The sequence below is a fragment of the Macaca nemestrina genome, chromosome 8, assembly GCF_043159975.1.
Source record: "Macaca nemestrina isolate mMacNem1 chromosome 8, mMacNem.hap1, whole genome shotgun sequence".
In the NCBI taxonomy this organism is placed as follows: Eukaryota; Metazoa; Chordata; class Mammalia; order Primates; family Cercopithecidae; genus Macaca; species Macaca nemestrina.
The window spans coordinates 33,064,315-33,079,010 of NC_092132.1; the positions used below are offsets into that span (position 1 = coordinate 33,064,315).

The 14,696-nt window shown below is 34.7% G+C and overlaps 1 protein-coding gene across 6 annotated transcripts in view; it reads left to right on the forward strand.

Annotated features, from left to right (window-relative positions):
• Window positions 1-14,696, forward strand: part of LOC105475960 (CUB and Sushi multiple domains 3) — a 1,218,758-nt gene that overhangs the window by 1,078,216 nt on the left and 125,846 nt on the right. The gene's annotated exons all lie outside the window — the stretch shown is intronic.

Below are 14,696 nucleotides of genomic sequence, written 5' to 3' on the forward strand. Positions count from 1 at the left end.
ATAAAGGCAACATTCTTTAGCCTCTTATTCCAACACTGATTTCTTAATGCTTCATTTTTCACGCATGAATTTTGTAATATTCCCCCACTTAATCAAATTAAGCATTTGTTTTTAGATGTAACATACCTTTCCTCTCTCTACTCCTTTCACAATTCATTTCCTCCACTTGACATGCTCTACTTCTCTTTTTTTTTTCTCGCTATAAGACTCTTAACTCTTATGTTCTACTCTGAATTGTGTGTGTGCGTGTGTGTGTATGGATTATTTTTATTTGTGAACCTTTTATTCAACTCCATCAGTGTTCTTGTTTTTTGTTTTAGCCTGTGTTTGTTTTTGTATGTTGTTATCAGGTAGTCCTCATTCTTCCTTTCTTCCACCTTGTTCATTGCAGATTAATTTCTGTCTTTGGGACTGTCATTTGTGAGTGTGTGTATTTATTTATTTATTTATTTATGAGATGGAGTCTCACTCTGTCGCCCAGGCTGGAGTGCAATGGCACGTGATCTCAGCTCACTGCAACCTCCACCTCCCAGGTTCAAGTGAATCTCCTGCTTCAACCTCCTAGTAGCTGGGATTACAAGTGTGCACCACCATGCCCAGCTAATTTTTGTATTTATAGTAGAGACAGGGTTTCACCATGTTTGTCCAGTTGGTCTCGAACTCCTGACCTCGTAATACGCCCTCCTCTGCCTCCCAAAGTCCTGGGATTACAGGTATGAGCCACCGTGCCCAGTCTTTGTCATTTGTTTTTATCTTACACATCACAGATATAAGAGAGAAAAGATAATTCCTATTTTACTTAAGACTGGGGACTGGAAGTCAGGTTAGCAAGGGGCTGGGGGAGACATTTAGGAGGGAGTGTAATTCCTGGAGTGTAGGGGATGCCACAGTGCTTGGTGCCACAAGCTCCTTGTGCCACTCCCCCATGCTCATTGGATCTCAGCACCTTATGTGCTGCTTCTTATGAAACACCTGCACACAAGTATTGCCATGGGCTGAGGAGCTGTTTGAGATTTTGTATCCTGTATGGGAATTGTTTCAAAAGAAATCAATGACCTCTGCATTCTAACAATATTTTAAGGAGAAAAAGAGAAGGAGACCAGCAAGGAGTCTTGTTTCAGAGGAGCAGTACATGTGCAGCCACTTCTCTGCCCAGCAGCGTATGCCCCATATCCATGTGGGCTAGGCCCTCACCTCTACCCACTTCCTCCCATGGGCTGGAGAACAGCAGTGAGATCCCCAGTAGGAGGCCGGGGGAAATCTGGGCAGCTGCATGTTTTCTGAGCATCTTCTCCATCCTTCCTCCTTTTCTACCCTAAATTTTAACTTCACTGATCAAATCAACCCAGCTCAGAAGTGGTCTCTTCTTCTCTGAATTCTGGTATCATTTCCTTTTTACCTGTCTCAATGCCTATATCTTCATTCATTCAACAAGTATTTACTGAATTCTGTGTGTCAGCCATTGTTCGTATTAGTGAACAAAAGAGGCAATATACTTTTCCCCCCTTGGGGTTTACAGTCTATCAGGTGAAGACAGATAAAAAGTGAGAATATAATAAAGGAGTAATCTATATAGCATTTTAGAAAATGATGTGTCATTGAAAAAAATAGATGGAGAGTTGAGGAATCAGGAGTGCTAGGGATAAAAAGAGGGATGCTATGGCGGTCAGGGCAGACCTTATGGAGAAGGTGACAACTGAGCAAGCAGTTGAAGGTGGTGCAGGAATAAGCCTTGCTGGTAAGTAAAGATATTGTTTTAGGGTACAGCTAGAGCAAATATCACAAAACAGAAGTATGAAGAACGAAAAAGTGAGGTAGCAGGAAATTAAATGAGAGATGAAAAGTAAGTGGGACTTACAAGCCATTGTAAGGACTTTATTTTTGCTCTAGTTGAAATGGAAATCATTAGGGAGATTTGAACAGAGGAATGACATGCTCTGATTTACAAGGTATTACCATGTTCTGCAGTTCTAATGCTTAAGTAACAATTGTAATTAGCATTCTTGAATTATCTCTCTGCATGAATATTAAACTACTTTTGGGTAGTGTGTTGCGCATTATTTATTTCCAATAAGACACAAGATAATGTGTTGCTGGTTTTATGTCCTCAATGAATATTTGCTGGAAAACTGAAAAACAAAACAAAACAATGATTATGTTTTTCTGAGCAAGATGATCACTTTGTATGACTATGGACTATGCCTTGGCTATTATCACTCAGTACACAAATACCTGACGACTTCTTCTTCTTCTTCTTCTTCTTCTTCTTCTTCTTCTTCTTCTTCTTCTTCTTCTTCTTCTTCTTCTTCTTCTTTTTCTTCTTCTCCCTTTTCTTCTTCTTCCCCTCCTCCCTCCTCCCTCCTCTCTCCTCCTCCTCCTCCTTCTTCTTCTCCTTCTTCTCCTTCTTCTTCTCCTCCTCCCTCCTCCTCCCCTCCTTCTTCCTCTTCTTCTTCTTCTCCTTCTTCTTCTTCTTCCCCTTCTTCTTCTTCTTCTCCTTCTCCTTCTTCTTCTTCTTCTTCTTCTTCTTCTTCTTCTTCTTCTTCTTCTTCTTCTTCTTCTTCTTCTTCTTCTTCTTCTTCTTCTTCTTCTTCTTCTTCTTCTTCTTCTTCTTCTTCTTCTTCTTCTTCCTCCTCCTCCCAACAGCAAACTGTCATCTATTTATTTGATTTTTATTTATTTTTTAGTTTTTCTTTTACTTTAAGTTCTGGGATACATGCGCAGGGTTGTTACACAGGTATACACGTGCTATGGTGGTTTGCTGCACCTATCAACCCGTAATCTTGGTTTTAAGTCCCACATGCATTAGGTATTTATCTTAATGCTTTCCCTCCCCTTGCACCTTGACTCCCAACAGGCCCTGGTGTGTGATGTTCCCCTCCCTGTGTCCATGTGTTCTCATTGTTCAGCTCCAACTCATGAGTGAGAATATGTGGTGCTTTGTTTTCTGTACCTGTGTTAGTTTGCTGAGGATTATGGTTTCCAGCTTAATCCATGCCCCTGCAAAAGACAGGAACTCATTCTTTTTTGTGGCTACATGGTATTCCATGGTATATATGTACTACATTTTCTTTATCCAGTCTATTATTGATAGTTACCAAATACCTGACTTCTAACAAGCTAGTTGCACCAAATGTGCTAGTTTCTATTATGTTCTTTTGTTAATTGCTTATTAACGAAGGAGAACTGAATTTCAAAAATTATACTTTTTAGAGGAAGAAAAATCTTACTTTTGTTTGTTTTTGTAAATTTTTTCTTCTTTTCAAGCATTAAACAAATCTAAAAGTTTAAAATTTTAAGTAAAGTTTTCTATATAGCTGAGTTAAATGCTTTAATATGTTTTTCCTTTTAAAATAATAAAAGCAAAGAAGACTATTTAATAATATGATAAGTACCAATATTTGAGGCGCACATTGGCTTGTCTATGACTACTTTTAAAGTGTGGTAGACCCACATTGTAAATAGCCATTCGTACCAGAGTATTATGAACTGTAAGCATTTGAATGATTGCTTAGATTCTTTAATACTAGCTAATAATATCTCCATTGTCATTATTATAATTATAATAATGGTTATACAACATTATGTTATTATCATTATATGTTTAAAAATCTAACATTTTCAAGTACTCAGTATATGTCAAGCACATTGCTAAATGTTTTATTGTTGTATTTTTATTTAATTTTTAAAATAACATGAGGCAGATACATTTTTAACCCTATTTTACAAATGGAAAACTATAGAGAATAATCTCAGCGCTTAGGTACTTTTAAGTTAGTAAGTAGTAGAGTACACCTCAGATAATTTTATTCCAAAGCAATCAGTCCTAACCCCTGTATTATATCCCTACTTATAACCTCCTCCCATTATTTTTCATCTTCATGTTGCTTTTCAAATGTAAGAACAAACCCATTCATTTATTCATCAAGTATTTATTGAGTACCCATTAAATGCAAGGTACATTTTCTAGGTGTAGGTGCTGCAAATTTGTGTTACAGCCAGCCCTAAAATATTTTTAGACTAATTAATAGTAAGGACATGCAAACAAATATAGTAGCTGCAAAATGGTGTAAGCACTATTAATATGTTTATGTAAGTCAATACTTCTCAGATAATTGTGCATTGCAATCATCTTGAAGTCTTTTGAAACTCCAGATGATGAGGCTACCAACCCAAAATGTCAAGTCAGTTTATCTGAGATTCATTCAAGTATTTGCATTTTTACCAAGGTCCCAAGGTGACTCTCACAATGACCAAAGTATGAAAAGTTCTTGTAAAATTTAGATGATGAACAAATAAGGTGGAGATCATATGTATTAGGGGTTACTGGTGGTAGAGTCAGGGAAAACCTCATCAAAATTCAAAATAATTCATTCTGGCAAATAGGAATTTAAAGATAGATATGAAAATGGCTTGGCATTTGAAGGGACCTCCTGGAATGCAGATAGATATAAGAGCATTTACTCTGGAGTCAGACTCAGGTTTCTGTCTTGGCACTGCCATTTGATGGCCATGTGACACTCAGAAAATTTTTGAGATTCCCTAAAAACCAAGTTATCTCACCCATAATGCATAGTTCTAATTTGAAAGATTGCTTTATAATTAAATAAATAAAGTGCTTATTGCAATACCAGGTACTTAGTAAACCCTTAATAAATGCTACCCTTTATAGCTGATGAGATATACCCACATAGCTGGAGTAGTCAAATGGTATAGATTTAAAATGTGGCATAGGCTTTTTTCTTGGAGAAATAGTAGCCTCATTGAAGGACTTGAATTTTTAGAGTAACGTAAGTTTTGAAATTTAGAGAGGCCTTTTTATTTTGGAAAGTGAATTATGCATTACATGGTGAGAATAAGCCCAAGGAAATAAATTTAAGAGGAGGCTGTTGCATTGGTTCACAAGGGAAACTCTGAAGGCAGTAGTTGTGGTTGTGTAGATGAAATGGCAGCAGATACAAGAGATATTAATAAGATATAATTGAAAAGCTTTATGGCCAATTAGATATTGGAGATGAGAGGGAAAAAGAGTAGAGGATGATTCTCAGGTTTCTGGTCTTCTATTTTGTTTTTCACTTTAGATAATATCACTTCTTACATGATAACAGTTTTGCTTTAATTAATTGGAGAGCTGACCTTTCAACTCCCTAGACTTTTTTGTTTTCAGCATCTAGGTGTTGACTTAATTATATCAAGGTCAGCATAAGTGCTTTTATTTAACTGTAGTAATTGGGTCTCATGTGTTTCAGTGGAATCTAGGAACCAAAAGTATTTTCTAATTTCTAATGATAATGATACTGACAATATAAATGCATTCTTCAAAGATCTTCAAAGAGTGAAACTTGTATGGAAGGTGGATATGGTGCTACTTGTAAAGTAAGAAAAAAATTGTAATATGATAGCACATTTATTGTATACATATATTTTAAATATTTATAGTCATGCTGCTCAAACTATTTTCTTTTGGAGGTTATAGATATTCCACAAATAAATTGAATTGGTGGAGTTTTTCTAAGTTACAGACGTACAAAGCAAGGTAATAAATATGAAGGGACTACAAAAGGTTTATAGAAAAATGAAAGTATAGAAAAGTAGAATTTATATAGAAAAAAGAATTAAAATGGAATTAAAATGTAAATTTAAAAATATGAACTCTATTTCTCAACAAAGCTCTCTCAAATTCAAGACACTTTTGTAAGCAATGATACCAACCATTTTGCCCATCTCTAAGGAGGGTCCTGGGAATTTAACCATGTCAATGCCATCTTTTTACATTATTAAGAAAAATGGGTGCCCTGTAAAGAGTTTTTTAAGACGACAAAATAAAAGGAAGTCAAAAGGAGCCAAATCAGGACTATAAGGTGAATGCCTGGCTGGGTGTGGTGGCTCACACCTGTAATCCCAGTACTTTGGGAGGCCAAGGGAGATGAATCACCTCAGGTCAGGAGGTCCAGACGAACCTGGCCAACGTGGTGAAACCCCATCTCTACTAAAAAAAAAAAAATTAGCCAGGCATACTGACATACACTTGTAATCCCAACTACTTAGGAGGCTGAGGCAAGAGAATCCCTTGAACCCAGGAGGTGGAGGTTGCAGTGAGCTGAGATCATGCCATTGCACTCCAGCCTGGGTGACAAGAGCAAAACTCCATCTCAAAAAAAAACAAAAAACAAAAAAAAAAACCCCAAAACGTGAATGCCTAATTATTTCTCATTGAAACTCTCAAAATTACCCTGTTTGATGAGAATGAGCAAGAGCATTGCTACGGTAGAAAGGACCCTCTGGTGAAACTTTCCTGGGTGTTTTTCTGCAAAAGCTTTGGTTAACTGTCTCAAAACCCTCTCATAATAAGGCAGTGTTTTCCTTGGTTTCTCCAGAAAGTCAACCAGCAGAATGCCTTGAACTTCCCAAGAAACTGTTGCCATCTCCTTTGCCCTTGATCAGTCAGTTTTTGCTTTGACTGAATCACTTCCACCTTTTGGTAGCCATTGCTTTGGTTGTGCTTTGTCTTCAGGATTGTACTGGTAAAGCCATGTTTCATCTCCTGTTACAGTTCTTCAAAGAAATACTTCAGGGTCTTGATCCTACTTGTTTAAAATTTCCATTGAAATTGAAAGCTCTGTTCTTGTCTGCAGCTGATCTGGGCACAAAAGTTTTGGCATCCCTTCAGTGGAATTGTGTAAACTGAACCAGTTGAGATGTCTAGGCAATTACCTATTGTTTCTTCTGTTAAACATTGATCCGCTTCAATTAGAGCACAAATGAGATGAATTTTTTCCTCACAAATTGATATGAATGGTTTGCTTTGCAGGCTTCATCTTCTCTCATTCCTTCTTAAAATGAGTTATCCATTTGTAAATTACTGATTGTTTGGGTGCATTGTTCCCATACACTTTTTGTAAAGCATCAGTGAATTTCACCATTCTTCCACTCAAACTTCACCATAAATTTGATGTTTGTTCTTCATATAATTTTTGCAGAATTCATATTGCTCTGATAGGGGAATTTTTCAAACTAGTATCTTATCCTTCTTGGTGCCTGAAAGTAGATTCTATTCAAACATGTTATAAGAAGATGGTAGAAGTCCATTTGATTAAAAAAAAAAAAAAAGGAAATCCATGCATACTTTTTTCATGATATGCATTTTTACAAACTTTCTGAAGTCTCCTTGTATAAATTTCTCAATTTATATCTTCACCCCAATTGTTTTTCTTAAACTTTGATGTCTTCTACTGATTTTGTGCTAACAAAGATTACCTAACATATAAATAAGTTTCAAATATTAATGGAAAGGTTGAGAAAAAGGGCCAATTTTGATTTCTGTTAAAAACAAGGGGATTGAATATTGAAGAGGAAGGAGGCAGGCAGAATTCAAGAAAATGTATTTGCTTGGCAATTTTAGGAGACATAGGAAAATTGAGGCAAATATACCAGATATTGGTGAAGACATATCTCTCTATTCATTAGTGAGAAGTTTAAACATTATTTAGTGGCTGCTGATTACTATTTTTAGTATTTTATGATATAGGTTATCGTAAGTCCAAATAAAGCTACATCATTACTTGTATTAGGAATGTATGTTGATTACACAGTCATGTGAACAAATTTAGTGTGCCAAATTCATAGAATTTGCCCCCAATTTTTCTCACATGAAATATTCAAGTTTTCTTTTTCCTGATCCACATTAGCACTGGAATATGGGAATCAATTCATAAACTGACAATTTTTGCTTTCTGGTGTGTTTGTTTTTTAAAATATATTTGCTCCTGTTTGTAATTTTATATCATGCATGATCATTTCTGTTGTTAGGGAAAATGATCCTAGTTCATGGAATGTCATTAAATATAGTGATTGTTGGTAGGCTTCTACTAAGAGAACTTGTACTTTCCAGTTGTCCTGCCACTTGGATTTTAGTAAAGCCTCAGCATTTATAGTCTTGGATTAGATGCTTTCCCTGATTGTAACATGAATATGTCCTTTCCATCTCTTTTCTTTAAATTTGAAGAGACACACATTAAAATCTCACTAATGGCAAATCCTAGAGGGACTTCGCAGAATCTATAAATCAATGAGCAGAGTTCCATTTTGAACTTATAAAATATACATATTTATAAAAGAGAAGACTGCATGCAGTACTGGTGTTTTCAAGGTCCTTTGAAGATCTTTAGAGGTCCTCAAAGATCTTAGGACGTAGTCCCTGAGGAAGGCAAAGGTACATGTTACCATAATGAGTGGATTTTCTCTTCCTCTATACCTAAGATCACACGATTATAATTTTCAGTAAAATCCTAGGAAAACTTGGAAAGTCTGAAAGCATCTTTCTATCCCTTGCAGTAATATTTTAACAACATAAAATTAGTCTCAAAATAATAAATGCCCAGAAATGTATCCACTTGACTCTATCTAATAAATAGCAAAAGATTTGATTCAGCACAACTGTTATTATATTTTACTGCTTCCCATCTTCAAGCAATATGCTTAGGAGATAATGCATTAGGTCTTAATGAGTTTACTTTTATAATCACTAAAAATGGTCTTCTCCCTTGAGCTAATTATATAATTGATTATTTGGGGAAAACAGGGGTTTTAAGATTAATTGTATTTTTACTTACGCTAATTTTCTTGTTTTAACTAGTTTATACACATCAACATCTCCTAAATGTAATAAATATTAATTGTAGAAACACCTCCTGCCCAAATTAAATTATTAGTATTTGTCATTTCTAATTTCAATTGCCATTAAGTCAGAATACATTGCATGCAAATAAGTATAATTGATCTTTATAAACACATTGCACTTCTTAACCCTATAAAGCCCTTACAGATTGATCACAGTTTGTTTCCTTTTATTTTGATCATGTTTTATTTTCTGATTATCTCATTGATTTTTCACCCCTTTGTGGTGATGATTTAGAGATAGTTTTAGCTTAATCTAGGTTTCTGAATTTTGTAAACATTGTGTTTTTTTCTTCATACATTTTTCTAGTTATATCATGAGCTAGGGACAGTGGTCCTGGTAACCAGGGTTTTCTTACACTGAATGTAATAAGCTTTTAGCTGCATATAGAAGAAGTTTCTCATGTTGAGTCAGTTGACTCAGGGTGCTTAAATTTGTGGTGCTTTATATAAATATTTACATATTTTTTATATTAATAGTGCTAGAGCACACATGTGAAATCTCTTGATCTTAAACAGAAATATACCCTTCGTGACAATAGGAAAATTATGAATTTAAGAGTTATTTATCTAAAATACAAATAGACATCCTCACTTCAGTGCCTAAAGCCCTTCAACAATAGTTAACATTTGTTAGGCACTTCCAATATTCCTGGCACTACTCTAAGTATTATGCATGCATTTCTTTAAGTATCACAGTATGACTATGAAGTCACTAAATAATCATCCCATTTTATAGGTGAGGAAACTGAGGCATAGAAAACATCTCAGGCTTTAAAACAAACCAACCAACATGCAACTAGAGGAGCCAGGATGCACACAAAAGGTTGTGGTTTTAACTCTGAATTCTCTCTGCATTAAACACAGAAAGTTAAAATACCTGTGTTGGTTAAGATTTCTATTCATATTCATAGAATATGAATAGTCTATATTCTGACTTCCATTTCAGCTTAATTTCTTGCTGCCTTCCACAGAACACTACAATGCATTTTTGAGTAAAACACTTCCCTCCTTTCCCAAAAAAAAGAAAAATCTGTAAGAACTCCATTCGTTTAATATGTTACTTTCTGTGACAGAACATCACACACCCCTACCTTCTCAGGATAATGAATTGGTAAAATACATAATATTTCAGTACTCATATGGGTTACTTCTATGGAACACTTATCTAATTAAACAAAGGATGACATTCATTTATTGCAACTGTTCCACCACACTCTAATCATCTGTCAAATCAACCTCCTCTCCTGTTCCATTAAGAGTCTCTTTAGAGCATGGTTGCTTATGTTGCTGATTGATCCATGCATTTCTGGAATTTAACATGATACAGAGCACACAATAGGTACTCACCAACAGCTTATTCAATGAATGAATAATACCTACATGTCATGATTGCATTTAACTTTTTGTTCATTTAACTTTAGTATTATTCTATAGGCTAAAATTTGATAAGTAGTGTGTATTACTGAGTATTCATTTACTTATACAGAGTAATTCTCAGTTAAATATCAGTTACAGTAAACATAGGTAAAGTAAATAAACAAAGCATTGAGGATCAAGGTGAATGTTAGTGTAGCCTGTGCTACATGTTCCCAAACCGTTGGTGCCCATCAGTGATCATAGTCAGAATTATTGCTTCCAAAAAAGTTTATCCACAAATATTCATCAAGTTACTTGTTACATGATTAGGTATTTGACAAAATATTTGTTTAGTAGATTAATCAATTGATTCTGAGGTACATTATGCCAGAAAAATGTCTGCATGTTTACCAAAGCAGTTTTCTACAAGTCTTCAAACTATTAACAGTACACCAACTCATATTGGATTCACCCTTCGATTACCACAAATGTCTACACTATTTTTGAACTCTTATCTTTATAATGATAGATGTGGAATGTCAAATGATAATTTTGGTATATCTTTTTAAAACCCTTAAAGGTAGTATCAACATAGACATAATAGTTGTCTTGTGTCCACGATTTACAGAGAAGTTTAAAATCAAAGACGTGCAACATATTTAGAATAAAAAGATCTTTACTATCACTAAATACCACCTCTGGTGTGAAGACACCTGATTTAACATTTGTTTCTTTCTCACATGAATGCAAAACCAATATTTTTGGTCTGCATTTTCAATAAATTGATACATAGGTTGTCATGTCAAATTTATGAATTAGTTTTTCCTTTAACAAAACAATGTTACTGGGTTTCTTAGCAGTAATTAAACATTTTCCCCTCCATGTCCTCCTATCTCAATGCATTAATCACTCATATGAAATCAATTTAGAATACTAGGACATATATATGTATATTAATATACATATATATACACACACATTTATTTACACACAAACACACATTCAGAACTACCAGCTATAAATGATATGATTAACAACATTTCTGGTACAGATTGATTGCTTTGTGAACAGAATTGGAAAGAATAAGTTTTGGTTATAAATAAATATTAGTAATGTGAAGCAGTAAGGATTTAATATTTTTGGCCAGGATAACTGTCTACAATAACTTGACAGCAGACAGACATAACTGTATGCAATTTTTTTTAATGGATTTGTCCCTGGATTCATTTCTTATGTTTCTTTTTTGGGGGGCTACAACAGCAGATTAATTGATCCAATCCCATTAAAAAATATTTAATCAGAGAGCAGCTTTGATTGCATAATTTTACAAAATTTATACTCATGAACTTTAAAATGACTAAATGTTTTGGTATTTTTTGTTAAGCAGGAGACTAGCCTTGGTTAAGCAGAAAAGAAGCCTTTTCAACATTTCTACAAAAAAATTTTCTTATCGATTCTTACAATTAACTGATAGGTTTTGTCACTTGTAAATAAGTGAAAAACAATTCCCAAAGATATTTTAGAGTTAATATTTAACGACTTAGAGATTTATTTGTGTAAATTTTAAAAATGGCTTCAAAATTCAAACTGTAGGACTTTCATATATTTTTGTTTCATTTTCTTATTTTCTTTATTGCACATGAAAAAAATCGACTCAAAAAAAAAAAAATAAAATAAAGAATGAAGCCAGCAACATAGGACTTACCTGATTATATCATTATTTTCTTCCCTGACACAAATCAGTTGCTAATTGATCTCCTCAACTGAACTTAGCTAGCCCAATTCAATATCACCTAGAAAAATAGAAGGGAATATGTTCTTGCATTTCTAAATTTTCTGCTAGTACTAATTCATCTAGATTTTAAGTTATTTTATTATATACAAAAATAATTTATGTTATTTTAGAAAATTTGGAGATGCAGGAAAATACAAGGAGCGACATACAAATCACCAGTAATCGTATAATCAAGAATTACAACCACCACTATTTGGCATATTTATGTTTTATTATTTATCTCTGTGATTATATACATGTAAGAATTTGTTTTAACTTGCAAAATTGCTTTTACCTAGTTTATAGAGTTTTGTGTCATTTTTTAAAAAGTTAAAACACCTTCACAAACATTTTATTTTGTTCATGTATATTATGTAAAATCTTGTTTAAAAATGAGCTATATTCAGCTACCTCACTAACATAGTTTTATTTATTCTCCTCTTGGAGAAGGAAACTACTACTACTGGATTTTGATAGTTTTATATATATATGTCCCTGAATAGAGTGTTTGATTAGAAAGGAAGAGAAATGAATGTGTACAAAATTTGGCCTTCTCAGTGAGAATGACTGCAAGAATGACCTTACTAGTGAAGAGTAATAAATTTACTGTTCAAGACTCCCAAGAAACTAAAATTGTACCAAAGGAAGGTGACATTGTATAGACAAGACATACAGGTTTGTATCATAGTTCACTGTTTTTGTATTCAGTAGTTTCTGATAAAGGCTCTACGAAATCAGATGAATTTGATGTGTGAGGCTCATCAGCGGGTATTAAATAAGATTAATACACACGGAAGACAATTTCTATCTCTTCTTAGATTCCCAAATCTGGTTGGAGAAGAAGTATGTAAACCCTTAACCATTTAAAATTAGGTCACAATTTAATGGTAACCAAGTTTTTCTAGGTCCATAAATTCAACACTACAAAAAGGAATGGAACATGATGCATGCTTGGAGACCTAACTAATTAAGGCACTGGGCACTGGGATTGCAATGTACAGACTCTCCTTATCTAATTCCAGACTGCCTCAAATGTATTCCCAAATGACCACTTTATTCCTGCTCTTTACTGCCTGACTTTCTAATCTAATCAAAACTCTATCAAGTCACTGCTTTTATGGCATTTTCTATTGTTAAATGTCATCCAGTTAGGCATGATTTAAGCTACTCTAACCATTGTGTTATTAGATAGCTTTCATTTGCCTAATTAGGCATTAATATTTACTAAGAAATAATCTAGATATAGGGATATACACTCTTTCTTATATTATTCATTCATTCATATAAGTAATGTTTATTGAGTACCTCCTCAAGACGTTGTGCTTTAATGGCCTTTCTGGAGCTTTCATTCTCAGATGGGAGATAAATATTGAACAATTAATTGCACAATTATTTATTTATTGTCAGTTTGCGTTAAGTGTCCAAAAAGTACTACAGAGTGGTGCTACAAGAATATCTATCAGAGAAGAAATAATCTGGCAGAGGAATGAAGGAATATATATATATAAAGTATTCTCATTCTTTAGGGTTTAGTTTTCAATGCTTTTTTAAAATGAAATCTGCATGTATACAGTAAAATGCTGCTGGAATGGTGACCTCTTTTTTTAACCCATTTAAATAGACATTGGATTACCTTGAAAATGTAAATTGCAGTAATAAACAATGGCTTTTAATGAAGATGAAAAGTTTTTAATAATAATAGTTGCATATTTGAAAAATGTTTTGGTAAAAAAGCAAACATTGGCCGGGCGCGGTGGCTCACGCCTGTAATCCCAGCACTTTGGGAGGCCGAGGCGGGCAGATCATGAGGTCAGGAGATCGAGACCATCTTGGCTAACACGGTGAAACCCTGTCTCTACTAAAAATACAGAAAAATTAGCTGGGCGTGGTGGCGGGTGCCTGTAGTCCCAGCTACTCGGGAGGTTGAGGCAGGAGAATGGTGTGAACCCAGGAGGCGGAGCTTGCAGTGAGCCCAGATTGTGCCACTGCACTCCAGTCTAGGTGGCAGAGACTGCATCTCAAAAAAAAAAAAAAAATGGTACTCCTGAAACTTATTCATTGTCATGAGAACAGCATGGGAGATATTTTCCCCCATGATTCAATTTCCTCCCACCAGGTCCCTCCCACAACACGTGGGAATTCAAGATGAGAATTCCCACGTGTTGTGAGAAGAGACAACATGGGAATTGGAATATGGAGGGGACACAGTCAAACCATATCATTACTCATAGATTTTCAACCCTTGCCCTCCTCTTTCTTTCCCCCACCCAGTAACCCCCAGTGTCTATTGTTTCCATCTTTATCCCCATGTCTACCCAGTGTTTAGCTCCCACTTATAAGTGACAACATGTGGTATTTGGTTTTTTATACCTGCATTAATTCTCCTCGGATAATGGCCTCCAGCTGCAGCCACATTCCTGCAAAGGACATGATTTCACTCTTTTTTATGGCTGCATATTATTTAATGGTGTATATATATACCACATTTTCTTTATCCAGTCCATCAGTGATGGGCACCTAGGTTGATTTCATGTCTTTGCTACTGTGAACAGTGCTGTGATAAACATACAAGTGCATGTGTCTTTTGGTAGAATTTTTTTTTTTTTTCCCTTTGGTTCTATATCGAGTAATGAGATTGCTGGGTTAAATGGTAGTTCTAAGTTCTTTGAGAAATCTCCAAACTGTTTTCTGTAGTGGCTGAACTAATTTACATTTCCACAAACAGTGTAAAAGCATTCCTTTTTCTCTGCAGCCTTGCCATCATCTGTTTTTTTCTGACTTTTACATCATAGCCATTGTGACTAGTGTGTGATGGTATCTAATTGTGGTTTTGATTTGCTTTTCTCTGGTGATTACTGATGTTGAGCATTTGTTCATGTTTGTTGGTCAT